Source organism: Homalodisca vitripennis, chromosome 8 (genome assembly GCF_021130785.1).
Source record: "Homalodisca vitripennis isolate AUS2020 chromosome 8, UT_GWSS_2.1, whole genome shotgun sequence".
NCBI classification, from domain to species: Eukaryota; Metazoa; Arthropoda; class Insecta; order Hemiptera; family Cicadellidae; genus Homalodisca; species Homalodisca vitripennis.
Genome location: NC_060214.1, coordinates 17155767 through 17168211, shown reverse-complemented (window position 1 = coordinate 17168211; position 12445 = coordinate 17155767). Strand labels below are relative to the sequence as shown.

The 12445-nt window shown below is 31.9% G+C and overlaps 1 protein-coding gene across 1 annotated transcript in view; it reads right to left on the bottom strand.

Moving 5' to 3' along the window:
- The window catches only part of LOC124367368, a 39299-nt gene extending 30336 nt beyond the window's left edge, over positions 1 to 8963 (bottom strand). The window contains 2 exon segments of the mRNA XM_046824131.1: positions 3187 to 3189; positions 8300 to 8963. The gene's annotated coding sequence lies outside the window, so the exon portion shown is untranslated.
- Between the last annotated feature and the right edge of the window lie 3482 nt (positions 8964 to 12445).

Sequence of the window (12445 nt, the reverse complement as noted above, 5' to 3'; positions counted from 1 at the left end):
TGAGCCAAATCTTCATGTGCAAAAAGACTTTGTTAAAAAATTCAAGTTTGTTTAGAAAGGAGTATTTATGCTAAAGTTAAAAAAGTACCAGCACAAAATATTTTAAGAGTTTTTTTTAGACCAAGATTTAAATTCGAAGTTACATCTTACAATATTGAAAATTAAATTCTAACAAGTATACGTCTCTTGTATTTTCACCTCGACATGTGTCCTCAAAGTATTCTAAGGACTCTTAACTTTGCTCTAGTTAATAATAAATTAGAGTATGGTATTACATGTTGGGGAGGAACATACAATACCAATTGAAAACCACTTGTTACTTTGCAGAATGTGTACGTACGCATGTATGCATGCATGCATGCATGCATGTATGTATGCATGTATGTATGTATGTGTGCATGTGTGTATGTATGCATGTATGTATGGATGTATGCATGCATGTATGTATGCATGGATGTATGCATGCGTGTATGTGTATGTATGAATGTATGCATGCATGCATGTATGTATGTATGGATGCATGCATGTATGTATGCATGCATGTATGTATGTATGCATGCATGCATGTATGTATGGATGTATGCATGCATGTATGTTTGTATGGATGTATGCATATGTATGCATGCATGTATGTATGTATGCATGGATGTATGTATGCATGTATGGATGTATGCATGTATGCATGGATGTATGTATGCATGTTCAATTCAATTCAATTCAATTTGATTCAAAAAAACTTTATTCAACAAAAAATTGTTTAACATTTTATCATTCCCATGTGCACTCGCACGTGCGGGGTTATTATAATTTAATTATTATACACTTCATTCTATATGGCCATATATGCAGTCTTTGTTCTACCACCATCTCCCTGTATTTTATAAGCAATATATCTTTATAACAACAAACTATACATATATATAATAACTTACAAGAAGGAATAACAAAAAATTAACAATATAACTAACATAACAAATGAACTTATTTATAACTCAACTGTCATAGAACTTAATTTTATACATTCTAATAAATATTTAATATTTTATTGCAACCCCTCAATAAATAAGCATTAATAAACAAACAAGCGAAATTAACAATATAAGTAACATAACAATAACAATTAATACATAACAAATAAACTTAAAATATGTCAACAATCATAGAATTTAATTTAATAACATTATAATAAATATTTTTACATTTCACAGCAACTTTAAATAAATAAACATTAGTAACCAAACAAGCAATGGACGTCTTTAAATAACAACAAAATATCATTATGCATTGCAAACCATGGCTTTGATTGTCCTCTTCAGAATTGGCAAGGTACCGCCCCGGACAACATTCAGAACATTTAAATATTTATTAAATATTTCTAACAATTTATAATTCAGTTGTTTTCTGGAAATTTCCCGTTTATAGAATGGCATAACCAGAGTATTTGTAACGGATGCTCGAGTATTTCTGAGAAAAACCTTATTTTCAAACATTTCTTTATTTTTCACTGTAAACATTAATACAGAAAAAACATAGAGTTGCTGTAAATTTAAGATGCCTATTTCCATAAACATATGTGATACACTTTCATATCTAGTCATATTACATACATTCCTAACAGCAAATCTCTGCATTAATTGTAAGGGCATCAATATTGTAGGATAAGTTCCACCCCAGTGCACAATACCATACCTCAGAGATGACTCAAACCACGATATGTACAACATTTTAAGATACTCTGACTTTATATATTTTTTTGTGAAATATAACAGATAATTTATTTTTCTTAGTTTGGTATTTAAGCTTTGAACGTTTAAATCCCATTTCAGTTTGCTATCAATTATTAAACCTAAGTATTTAATATTGGTCACCAACTCAATTGCATCACATTTACAGTAATAAACACAGCTATGCTTATGACATATCAACTTTAAAACATCTGTAGAAGCAAGTTTCCTATATGAAAAATTTATACATTTTGTTTTGTTTACATTAATCAATAACTTATTATTTGCTAACCAATGACTAATACTGTCTAAGTCTTTTTGTAATCGGAACTTTAACACATCAAAACTACATCCTGTACAAACAATAGCAGTATCATCAGCAAATGAGTAAATATTTGAATGTATCCTCAATTTTAGGAGATCATTAATATATACAACGAACATGAGAGGACCAAGTACTCCTCCCTGCGCTATACCATATTTTAAATCACAATCATTACTCATAGTTCCATTAATCCTTACAACCTGCCTTCCACTACATGAAAAAGAAGCCAACCATTTCAAGAGAATGCCCTTCAGACCATAGCCTTTAAATTTTTCAACCAAAATATATGGATCAACAAAATCAAATGCACGAGCCAAATCTAAATACACTCCAACAATAAACTGATTTTTTTCAATTCCTTTAGTAATTTCACTCACATGCTGATATATAGCTAGGTCAGTTCCCTTTCCAGGTATGAATCCAAATTGATTTTGAGAAAATAATTTATTGTTCATAAAATATTCCATAAGGTTGTTTTTTACATGGGTCTCTAATATTTTTGACAAACAGCTCAAGAGCGAAATTGGACGATAGTTCGAAATTTCTTGTTTGTCTCCTGCCTTATGCACAGGAACAACAACAGCATTCTTAAGTTTAGCTGGAAAAGTACCTGCCTGCAATGACAAATTAAAAATATGATACAACAATGGTACAAAAATATCTATATTATTTTTTATAGTAATAATATTTATGCTATCAATACCACTTGACTTTTTATTTTTCATATTTCTAATAATATTACAAACCTGTGCAGGTGTTATGTTAATTGAGCTCATTTCACAATTTACATCCGGTAGCCTGGGGGGCACCACTACATCCTCACCAAAATTTTCATGCTTCAAATAAGCAATGTATTCTGTGAAATATCTATTGAACTCATTAGCAATTAATTTAGGATTATCACATGCTTGAACTGTAGAACCATCAATCTTAATACAAGAGATATTTTCTGTTTTTTTCTTTATAATTCTCCTCACAACTTGCCAGTGTTTCTTTGAGTCTTTACTTAATTTTTCAATTTCTCTAGAGTAGTACTCTAATTTTAACTGTCTTATATCCCTGGAAATCTCTCGAGACAAGTCTCTGTAAATATTAAAAATTTCAAAATCCTGCCTATTTACCAACCACAACTTGTACAATCTATTTTTTTCATTTATCTTTACAATTAACTCATTTGTTACCCATGGATTACGGTTTCTATTTTTACTTGTATACTTAACTAGTTTAGTTGCTTTATTTACACATTCATTATACAGATCATAAAAAATCAACAAAGCCCTATTTACATCCCGTGAGTTTAATAAATCTGACCAATCTGTAATTAATAATTGTCTACTTAATAACATCTCATCAACATAATATGTACCATACTGTGCTCTTAATTCACATTTTGGCTTTATATTGCAAACCACGTCAATGCCAAAATGGCTTGTAAAGTTACAATGGACTACTTTACATTTAATCTCAATATGTTTAGAATTTCTCACAAGTGCATGATCAATACAAGTGCTACTATGAGTAGTTACCCTCGTAGGCTCATTAATATTACTTTTAAATCCAAACGACGATATTAAATTTTTATACAATATCGTATTTCTATCATATTCATTCAATAAATTATGATTTATATCTCCAACTATAAGTGAAGGATCATACTTATTACCTAATACAATTTCCAATTCTTTTAAAAAATCCAAAAAAATTAATCTATAATCTCGGTAAATCCCATAGATTGACACTTGTATAGTGACGCCACCCAGACACAGAGATAGAACAACTTGAATGGCCTGGGCTTATCAGTGGTAGCTGCTGATAAGTGTACTGCAAGTTCTGGTCCACATACGCAATCACTCCACCTGAGCTGTCAGTTATCCTGGGCTGTAGTATCATGTCATAACCGGACAACTGAAACTTGTTTGTCTCTTCAGAAAAGATCCAAATTTCACTTAAAATAATAATCTTATATTTCATGCTGCAACTATCAATGAATATCTGCAAGTCATCAAAATGTTTTCTTACACTCTGAATGTTCACATAAAAAAATGTTCAAATTATCATTTTTATCCATTAACATTTACTTATCCGAACAAAGTCAATGTCAATACAAGTCAAATTGTGCACATTACACATTTCCACTTTTTTTGAATTTTTCAATATCCTGGCTGGATGAAATACGAACAGCAGGCTCCCCTTGACTTTTTCTTACAAATACTACGCAGTTGCTAACCCAAACATATTCACACTTCTTATCCAACTTGAGTTTTTTAGCTTCAAACAGCAAATTTTTTGTGTATGCTGTTAGGTGGTTATTTACATAAACTCTTGTTAACGGAAACCCTTCAACAAAATGAGATGTGTTTAAACCAGCCTTTTTTGCCTTATTCAGAATGGCTTCCTTATTTTGTCGATTGCTAAGTCTAATTACAATTGGTCTAATAGCAGATTCCTTTTTTGACGGGATTCTATGAGCCGCCTGCACATCCATATTTAAAACAATTGGCTCATCCACAGCAATAGACAGTTTATTTACAATGTTCATTACATTTTCACCCTTAACTTCGGGTATTCCATCTATCTTGATGTTTTCCAACTTGCTGTATTGTTCAAAATTCTCACATTGTGTTTTAAGGAACGATATTTGTTTTTCCAGAGCAACATTCTTTAGCTTCAAATTTTCATTTTCATTAACTACATCTTTAACTGCCATCACAAGCTCATTTGACTTTTTAATCATTTCATCATATTTTTCTGAACAAAAATCAATTAATTTTTGCATTTCTGAAATTTTTGTATCTAATTGTTTGCTCATTTTTTTCTACATGAACTGAAAGGCTTTTTTGCACTATCTTGTCAATAACATTTTCAAGTTTAGAAAACTGAGAATCAGACAAAATTGATTTAGATTTCTCAACTTCATCCTGCTCATCTCTACATAAAATACATATATAAGTTTTCCTTCTAGTACCCATTTGCTTATATGTATTTTCAGCAATTTTAGCACAATTAAAATGCAACTTACATTTTCTTACTGACGTGCAGGACACAAAATTGTCATCCATAATTTCTTCAGAACAAGAAGCACACTTTACACTCATGATAGAATTCAGTAAGAAACTAAAATGCAAAACGATAATGGAACACTACAGGAGATAGATGTTCACTCATTGACTGCCAGCCACTCACCATACATACATACCATGTATGTATGTATGTATGTATGTATGTATGTATGTATGCATGTATGTATGCATGGATGTATGTATGAATGCATGCATGAATGCATGTATGCATGTATGTATGGATGCATGCATGTATGTATGTATGCATGTGTGTATGTATGCATGTATGCATGCACGTATGCATGTATGTATGCATGCATGTATGTATGGATGTATGCATGTATGTATGCATGTGTGCATGTGTGTATGTATGCATGGTTGTATGCATGCATGCATGTATGCATGCATGTATGCATGTATGCATGTATGTATGTATGCATGTGTGTATGTATTGTATGTATCTGTATTTATGTGTGTATGTGCGTGTAAAATATGATTGATATAGACATTTTATTACGAACAGAAAGTGTTTTGTTTTTGTATGTTATACTTTATTATTGTAAATAGTTTTTTAGTATAATAAAGTAGACCTATTTTTAGTAAATACAAAAAGGTCTAGTATTTTGTTTTGTTTTGTTTTTGTGCTATTTCATTAATTCAGTTTGTAGATTAGTAGGCCTACATCGACATGAATCAGGTTTGGCATAAAATCAAATCTTTTGTTGTTTATTGTTTGTTTGTTATGACATAGTATAGTTGTTAATTATAAACTAATGCTTCAGAACTAATTTTATTTGGAATATTTATAATTATTATGATGGAACCCCTAGATGAGCTAATTACTAGCCTTAGGGGCCCTATTAGTTTCCTTTTGGGGTCAGCCTAAATCTTAGAATTAGTATAATTTTACTATTTCATTGATTTAAGAATTAAAAAAAATTAAATATGAATCATTTTTGTTTTGTAAAGTACGACTTCATGGGGAGAATAGATATTTATTTATTTAATAACATTTTACACAATTTCAATTATTATTTTAATTACCTTCTTTGTGTAATTTTATAAACTAGTTGAATAAAATATGTTTCTATACTAACATACAAAATATACAGTTAATATAAAGTATATCAAAATATTCTGCTTATCTCTCGCTCCGATGTCGACTAAAGTTAGGATTCCAATTAGAATTTTACAAATCCTGTGATATCTTCTCTTCCATTTGTGTAAATATTTAGACATTATAATTCATCATGCAGTCATTAACGTTCATACTGTCGGTATAATCACATGATCGAATGCCATCAACGTTACTTTTATTTAGTAGTTCGCCTGAACAGAGTACTTATTTATCCTTTTTAATCACTGTACGAAAACAGTTTAAACTAAATTGCTGGTGATATGTATGCTTGAATTTTTCTCTCAAACGGGCAGACGATACTTGCACTCTTCACACTATAAGAGTTTGCGAATACAAATAACACTTTTCAAATCAATTTGCGGCTTGATAAAAACAATTAACTAACTTTACGATATGCCTTTTTAGATTAATCTAGAGATGATTACATGTTAGTAAAGAGAATAGCAAGGTTCAAACTCACCTTCCTGGTAGAATTCTCTCTTCCAGTATCTACAATATTAATTGAGCGGACAGAACAACACTTCACACCTGATAGTAGCGTACGAGGCGCGCGACTGAGAGACAAACAAGTTTAATATGGGGTTTTCCTTGTAACTGGACGTCGGGAATTCCCCCCCCCCCTCTTTCTTACTACCCCTAGGCGATAGTCTGTCAAGTCCCCTAATTTCCTCCTGAAATGTAAACACGCATTTTTGACTTTTGCCAGCTTCGTAAAATACATAGTCTACAAATAGCCCTACTGCCAAAGCGGTCCCTAGGAGTTGGTTCTGAAATGCAAAACTTGGATTTTAATCATACTCAAAAAATACAAGATCCATCAGTATCAGTAATATATATTATTGGAGCCTGAAATTAAGCTAATTCACTTTAATTCCAACACGACATCACCTAAATACTCGTAGCACATTATTAAAACAAAAGACAGCAGCTACTTGTTTGTACAATAGAGAGAAAATAATTTGTGGTAATGTATTCAAGTCTTGTCACTCTACTTCCTGATGTTTACATAGTAGTCAAATGAGTAACAACTCTAGATTTATGGTGAGTAGCTCATTTTAGTTCTTAAAACCCTCTACTGTTTGTAAAATTATTTATTTTCCAAATTTAGTAAATTCTTTTAAATTACTTCTAACCAAATAACTCGCACCTCTCCTAAATATTTCTTTAACATTAAAAACCACATTTAGAATTTTATAAAGTATTTGTTTTTTAAGCGAAAATATACAAATCCGTTCAATTTTATGGAGTTTTATTGGAAATTTAAAACATTCAATGATTTTTTTTATGTTGCAAGAAAAATTAGTCACTTGTTTTTATTTGTTACTAGAGTTCATTTGCGGCTTCGCCCATTGAGGTTCCAACAATTAAATTAGCAGGGACCTTTACGTTATTGTCGACATGTTCCTAAATATCGCTAACACTTGTAATAGTTGTGAGAACAAGTCACGTGTTCACATCTCACTCTACCCAACGTACAAGGTTATTACATCGCGAGTTAAAACTATTGATATTATCATGCACCGATTCTTTCGTCATTGCATTGTTGCATGATACCAACTCAGTTCCTACAGACTTCAGGTCAGTGATATATCGGTTTTCCTAGAGTTCTTTCAATTGGTTATGAAAACGTGCACATCACTCAAATTGAACATTCATGAAGAGCCTTAGTGGCAATTTTCCTGTTTAAACCATTCTGGATGTAAAAATAATAGGTAAAAATCATCGTGGATTTCCGTGGTTAGGCTGTAACATTTTTAAATGAAAATCCAAAAACTAAGAAGGACATATGTACAGTTTCATATAAAACCATTTCGTATTTTCGGAGATATCGCGATAAGTCAGTGCGGTATTTAGCTTTTATATACAATAGGAATAAAATAATATTATAATATTCGTAACATTATTTCCATTAGTCTAGTACTATGAACAAGAATTATACATAATTAACTACAGTGACCTATCATAATAATTACCTACCAAATCATGCAAGCATTCAAATTAAATAATATCTATGATTAAATAAATTAGAAACTAAGCATACTTACATACTTACAAATGGTATTTGAGAACACGTTGAAATTCTGAAAGAAACAGGAGCACTCTTTCAATATTAAACCAAACTTGTTTATAACTTCAAACGTGATATGGATTCAATTTACTAAAACCACAACTGTAATTAAAATATAAAATTATAATAAGTTAGAAATGTTCCATATGAGAATATTTATTTATACAAATAGGATACCGATTCGGTAGAGTAAACAAAATGTTCATGTTCATAAAAATAAAACTTTTAGTCTATGAAACATGTAGACTATGTTTGAAAATAAAAATGTATTCAGGCTAAGGTTTACTGAGATTATCAGAAGACCTACTAGTATTCAGGCGAGATTCTTCTGTGTCAGTGAGGAAAACTGGTTTTAATTCATAATAACAATAAATGCACCGATTTCCTGATTGACGTCGAGTGGCATATTGCAGTGGGCTCGGAATCAACAAATTAAACTCCCTCATTCTGGTCTGCAGAATAAACGTTTAGTTTAAATAATAGGACACAAACACGAACTAAATCGTTATCCTCCCAAAACGAATTATCATTATTACAATCATTTCCGTAGTTTTCACTTCCGAACAACAATATTTCAAGTTCTGATTCGTAACCAACACACACGATACACAGCCGCGCCGTTTACTAAAACAGAACAAGATATACCAGATGTACGGTACAAGAATAGCAGGCCTTAGTCTACCAGATGTTTTTCTTTTTATATCGGAGTGAAACAAAAAACCGGCTGAGGGCATTTGGACGCATCCTAGCGGAAATGTTCGGAAACACAACAGTTATGGCTAAACGCAGAGTGTGCGCCTTTAGCTCACAATGAGCTTAAAGCCCAATAAGTATTTGGTTTTAAAATTAATTAAACGTTTGCTTAATATTTATTGCGTGTTATATTTAATGTATATAATACACACACAACACAATGTGGTTCTAATTGTATGTTATATTACTTAAGAATAAAAGAAAAACTAATTTTTTTATGTTTATTTGAAGAAAAGTGTAATAAATATTAATCATTGATAAGAAGGAGTTTAATAATTTAATAATTTTCCATTATTTCAATATATTTGTTTATACATTTTTTGTAAAACTATTTATGATTTTAGTACATAAGATTTTATATTTGTATTTTTTTAACAGTTTTTTATTCTTTGCATTGTCTAATTAGTTCCTAGTCACTCCATATTGTATAAACGTCTGCTATACGTATTTATTTTGGTTGTAGTTTTTTTTGTAGTCTTGTGCAGACGTCGCGGAAAGCAGTCTGTTAGTCAACCTTTTAGTTTTTTTATGTGAGAGCAAGCTATAAACTGTTTATTTGTGTATTATTTATCTGTTACACTGACCAGCTATTTGTTTTTGGTCAGTGACTTCCTAATTTTTTCATTTATTTGTAAACATGAATGTAAATGTTGGAAAATAAGTATTTATTTATTTAATACTCCACTACTTTTTTTATTTTTTATTTAACCTTTTTTAAATTTTACTAAAGGTTTATATTTTATTGAGACAAAAATTTAACAACCCCATGAGCATTAATTAATTTTTTCAAATTAAAATTAACATTTAAAAATAAACGTCACTCATACATAGCACGTGTTGTTCTTCAGGAAGAGAGTAAAGAGTAAAGAGAAAAGGGTCCAATATTGATATAGCCTTGGAGTATCCCCGAAGTAAATTATAGCAGATTCCCTCCAGTATTTCCATGATTCGTAGTCTATGTGGTTGTGTACACTTATACCAAGATAAATCCACGCAAAATATTGCCTTGTGATTGATTATATTTTATTTTATAGTGTATCTTTATTTTCTATATTTATTTTAAGAGGTTAAGGGGCCGAGTTTAATTTCGCCTCATAACAAACCGGTTTTTCATTTCATCACCAGTCTAAGAATAAGAATCCAAACAATTATTTTAAAGATCTGGCGTTCATGGAGAACGTAAATGTTCCATGACTGAGTAGCTGTGATGTTATCAATGGAGGGACTGTGTAGGTTGAAGGCACTTGATTGATTGTTAGACTTAAAAGCTCGACCAGGTAGAATGGGTTCAGCAGAAGCCGATTAGCCGAAGGAATGTTCTTACAGGAACAGTGAAATGATCTTATCTTGTTGCATGAGCGTATATAAGAGACGGTTCAGGGGGCTCAAGCCCCCCCCAGAAATTTTGAGACAAACTTAAAAATTTCACCCAGTTAGTTGGAGGACATTTACAAGGTCAACAATTTCTTGGAGGAGGACTCCCCCATTATTTGTTGAGGGTATTTTATACTCAATAAGCCACCCCGTGTGTAAGCTCCACTCCCAAATTAATTAGTGATAGCTGTCCTTGTGTATTTGACCGCCTTATTGGAAAATTACGTCAGTTTAAAAGTTTGGTGTAGCCTAAATATGTTTTATCTGTCTGTAATAACAAGGATGGCCCTGTAGGCATATACATGCTGCAATAGGTTAGAAGCCCTTAACGAGTTAATTAAGAGTGAAGTCTGATTATCAGGAGTAGAATACGGGGCAGTATGAGCAATATTCCCGTAGAAATGGTAAATGTGCTCCGATTGTTCGACTGCCGCCCTTCTGGCTGGTAACATCATTTAACGGTCACAATCACAGATACGTGGTGTGCCCTAGCGTCGGACCTCGGAACTAACGGAAATGATCCCCCGGACCTCTCTATAAGTCCGTATCAACGATGCTGTGTAAATAATACAATCGAAATTGATATGCAATATCTCGATGGGTGGTTTTTTATCGTCGCCCTGCACTGGATGGCCGGAGGCAATGTAGATAAGATAAGATAAGATAACATAAGGACATTAACCGATCCCCATTCTCGTCAAAGGCCGTTAATTAAACTACCACAGAATATAATGAGTACAGTGTTATTTATGTTTTTGTATATAAGACTTTGCAAGGATCTGAGTGAACTGACAAAACAGACCAAGTTGAGGATTTTGTAAATTTTAATGTTTGTTCTTTTGTTAAAAAGCATGTGCGGCAAGTGTTTCAACTAATAATTAAGTAAAACATTAAATAAAATGTTTAACTGAAAATTTAAGTTGTGCAGATTGGTGGTTCCCTTATACATGGATGATTTTGAAATTTCTTTGACACTGATTAATGAGCAATTTGGAATTCTGTTACCCCTTTTAAGTGTTATTGAATGTAAAAGTAATTAAATATTTGGTAGTAGAAGCACAAGTATTGAGTTACTGATAGATGTGTGTTATTTGTGCTAATTACAGTTTAGAGTAATATTTAAATATTCGTTTTTAGGCCCAATGTTCAAGACAAAAAAGGAATACTTTTTCGTACCCTCGATTTAAAATAGTTGTTGAAGGAAAACTGTAATTTAAATCACAATATTTAATTTACAGGTTGAAAAATACTCGTATTATTTTTATATTGATTGATCTATATTGGTTGTGTTCTGTACTGCATGACTCTGAATTAGTGAGCTTTTGTTAAATACTGTATAAAGGAAATAACGTAATTTCCTTGCTGTTTTAACGCAACTTTAATAAATAACTTTATATAATGAAAAACTTCACATTTTGTTTGTATTTCGAATTCGGAATAAAAAAAGGAACTTTATATAAGTCTGAGGAGTCACAATTTATTGACAAGAAAAACATTTGATCAAGCACGTTGAAAATACTACTCATTTTGCAATGAATAAATTAGAAATGTTGGGTGGATTTTGAACTGAAATACCTAAGTTCTTCTTGTGTTTGCAAAACTCTGACTCAGGAGGTCCTACAATCTTTTCACAGAGGCAAATTTGTTTATAATCTGGATAGTTTTGATTACACTTATAACTAAAGAAATGAGGTTAATTTGTGCTCAGTGTGGGATATCTGACAATGGCAATGACTGGCAAGTTTTGGAAAAAGGTGAACCCTCTTACCTGAACCGAAGCTGTCAACACGAGCGACCAGACAACAGCAGACCCGGCAGGGTGACAGGCTACAACTAACTGCCGCTCTTAAGGGTGGGGACAACAAAAAAAGCTTTCTCATACTTTAGCCCTGAGGAGTACAATGCCCCTAGCCATCTAAGGCTATAGAAGAGTCACGAGTAAAATCCTGGTCTTCTTGCATTCCGGAAAATTGAAGGGGCTGACCACCTTGCACTCTAACTGTA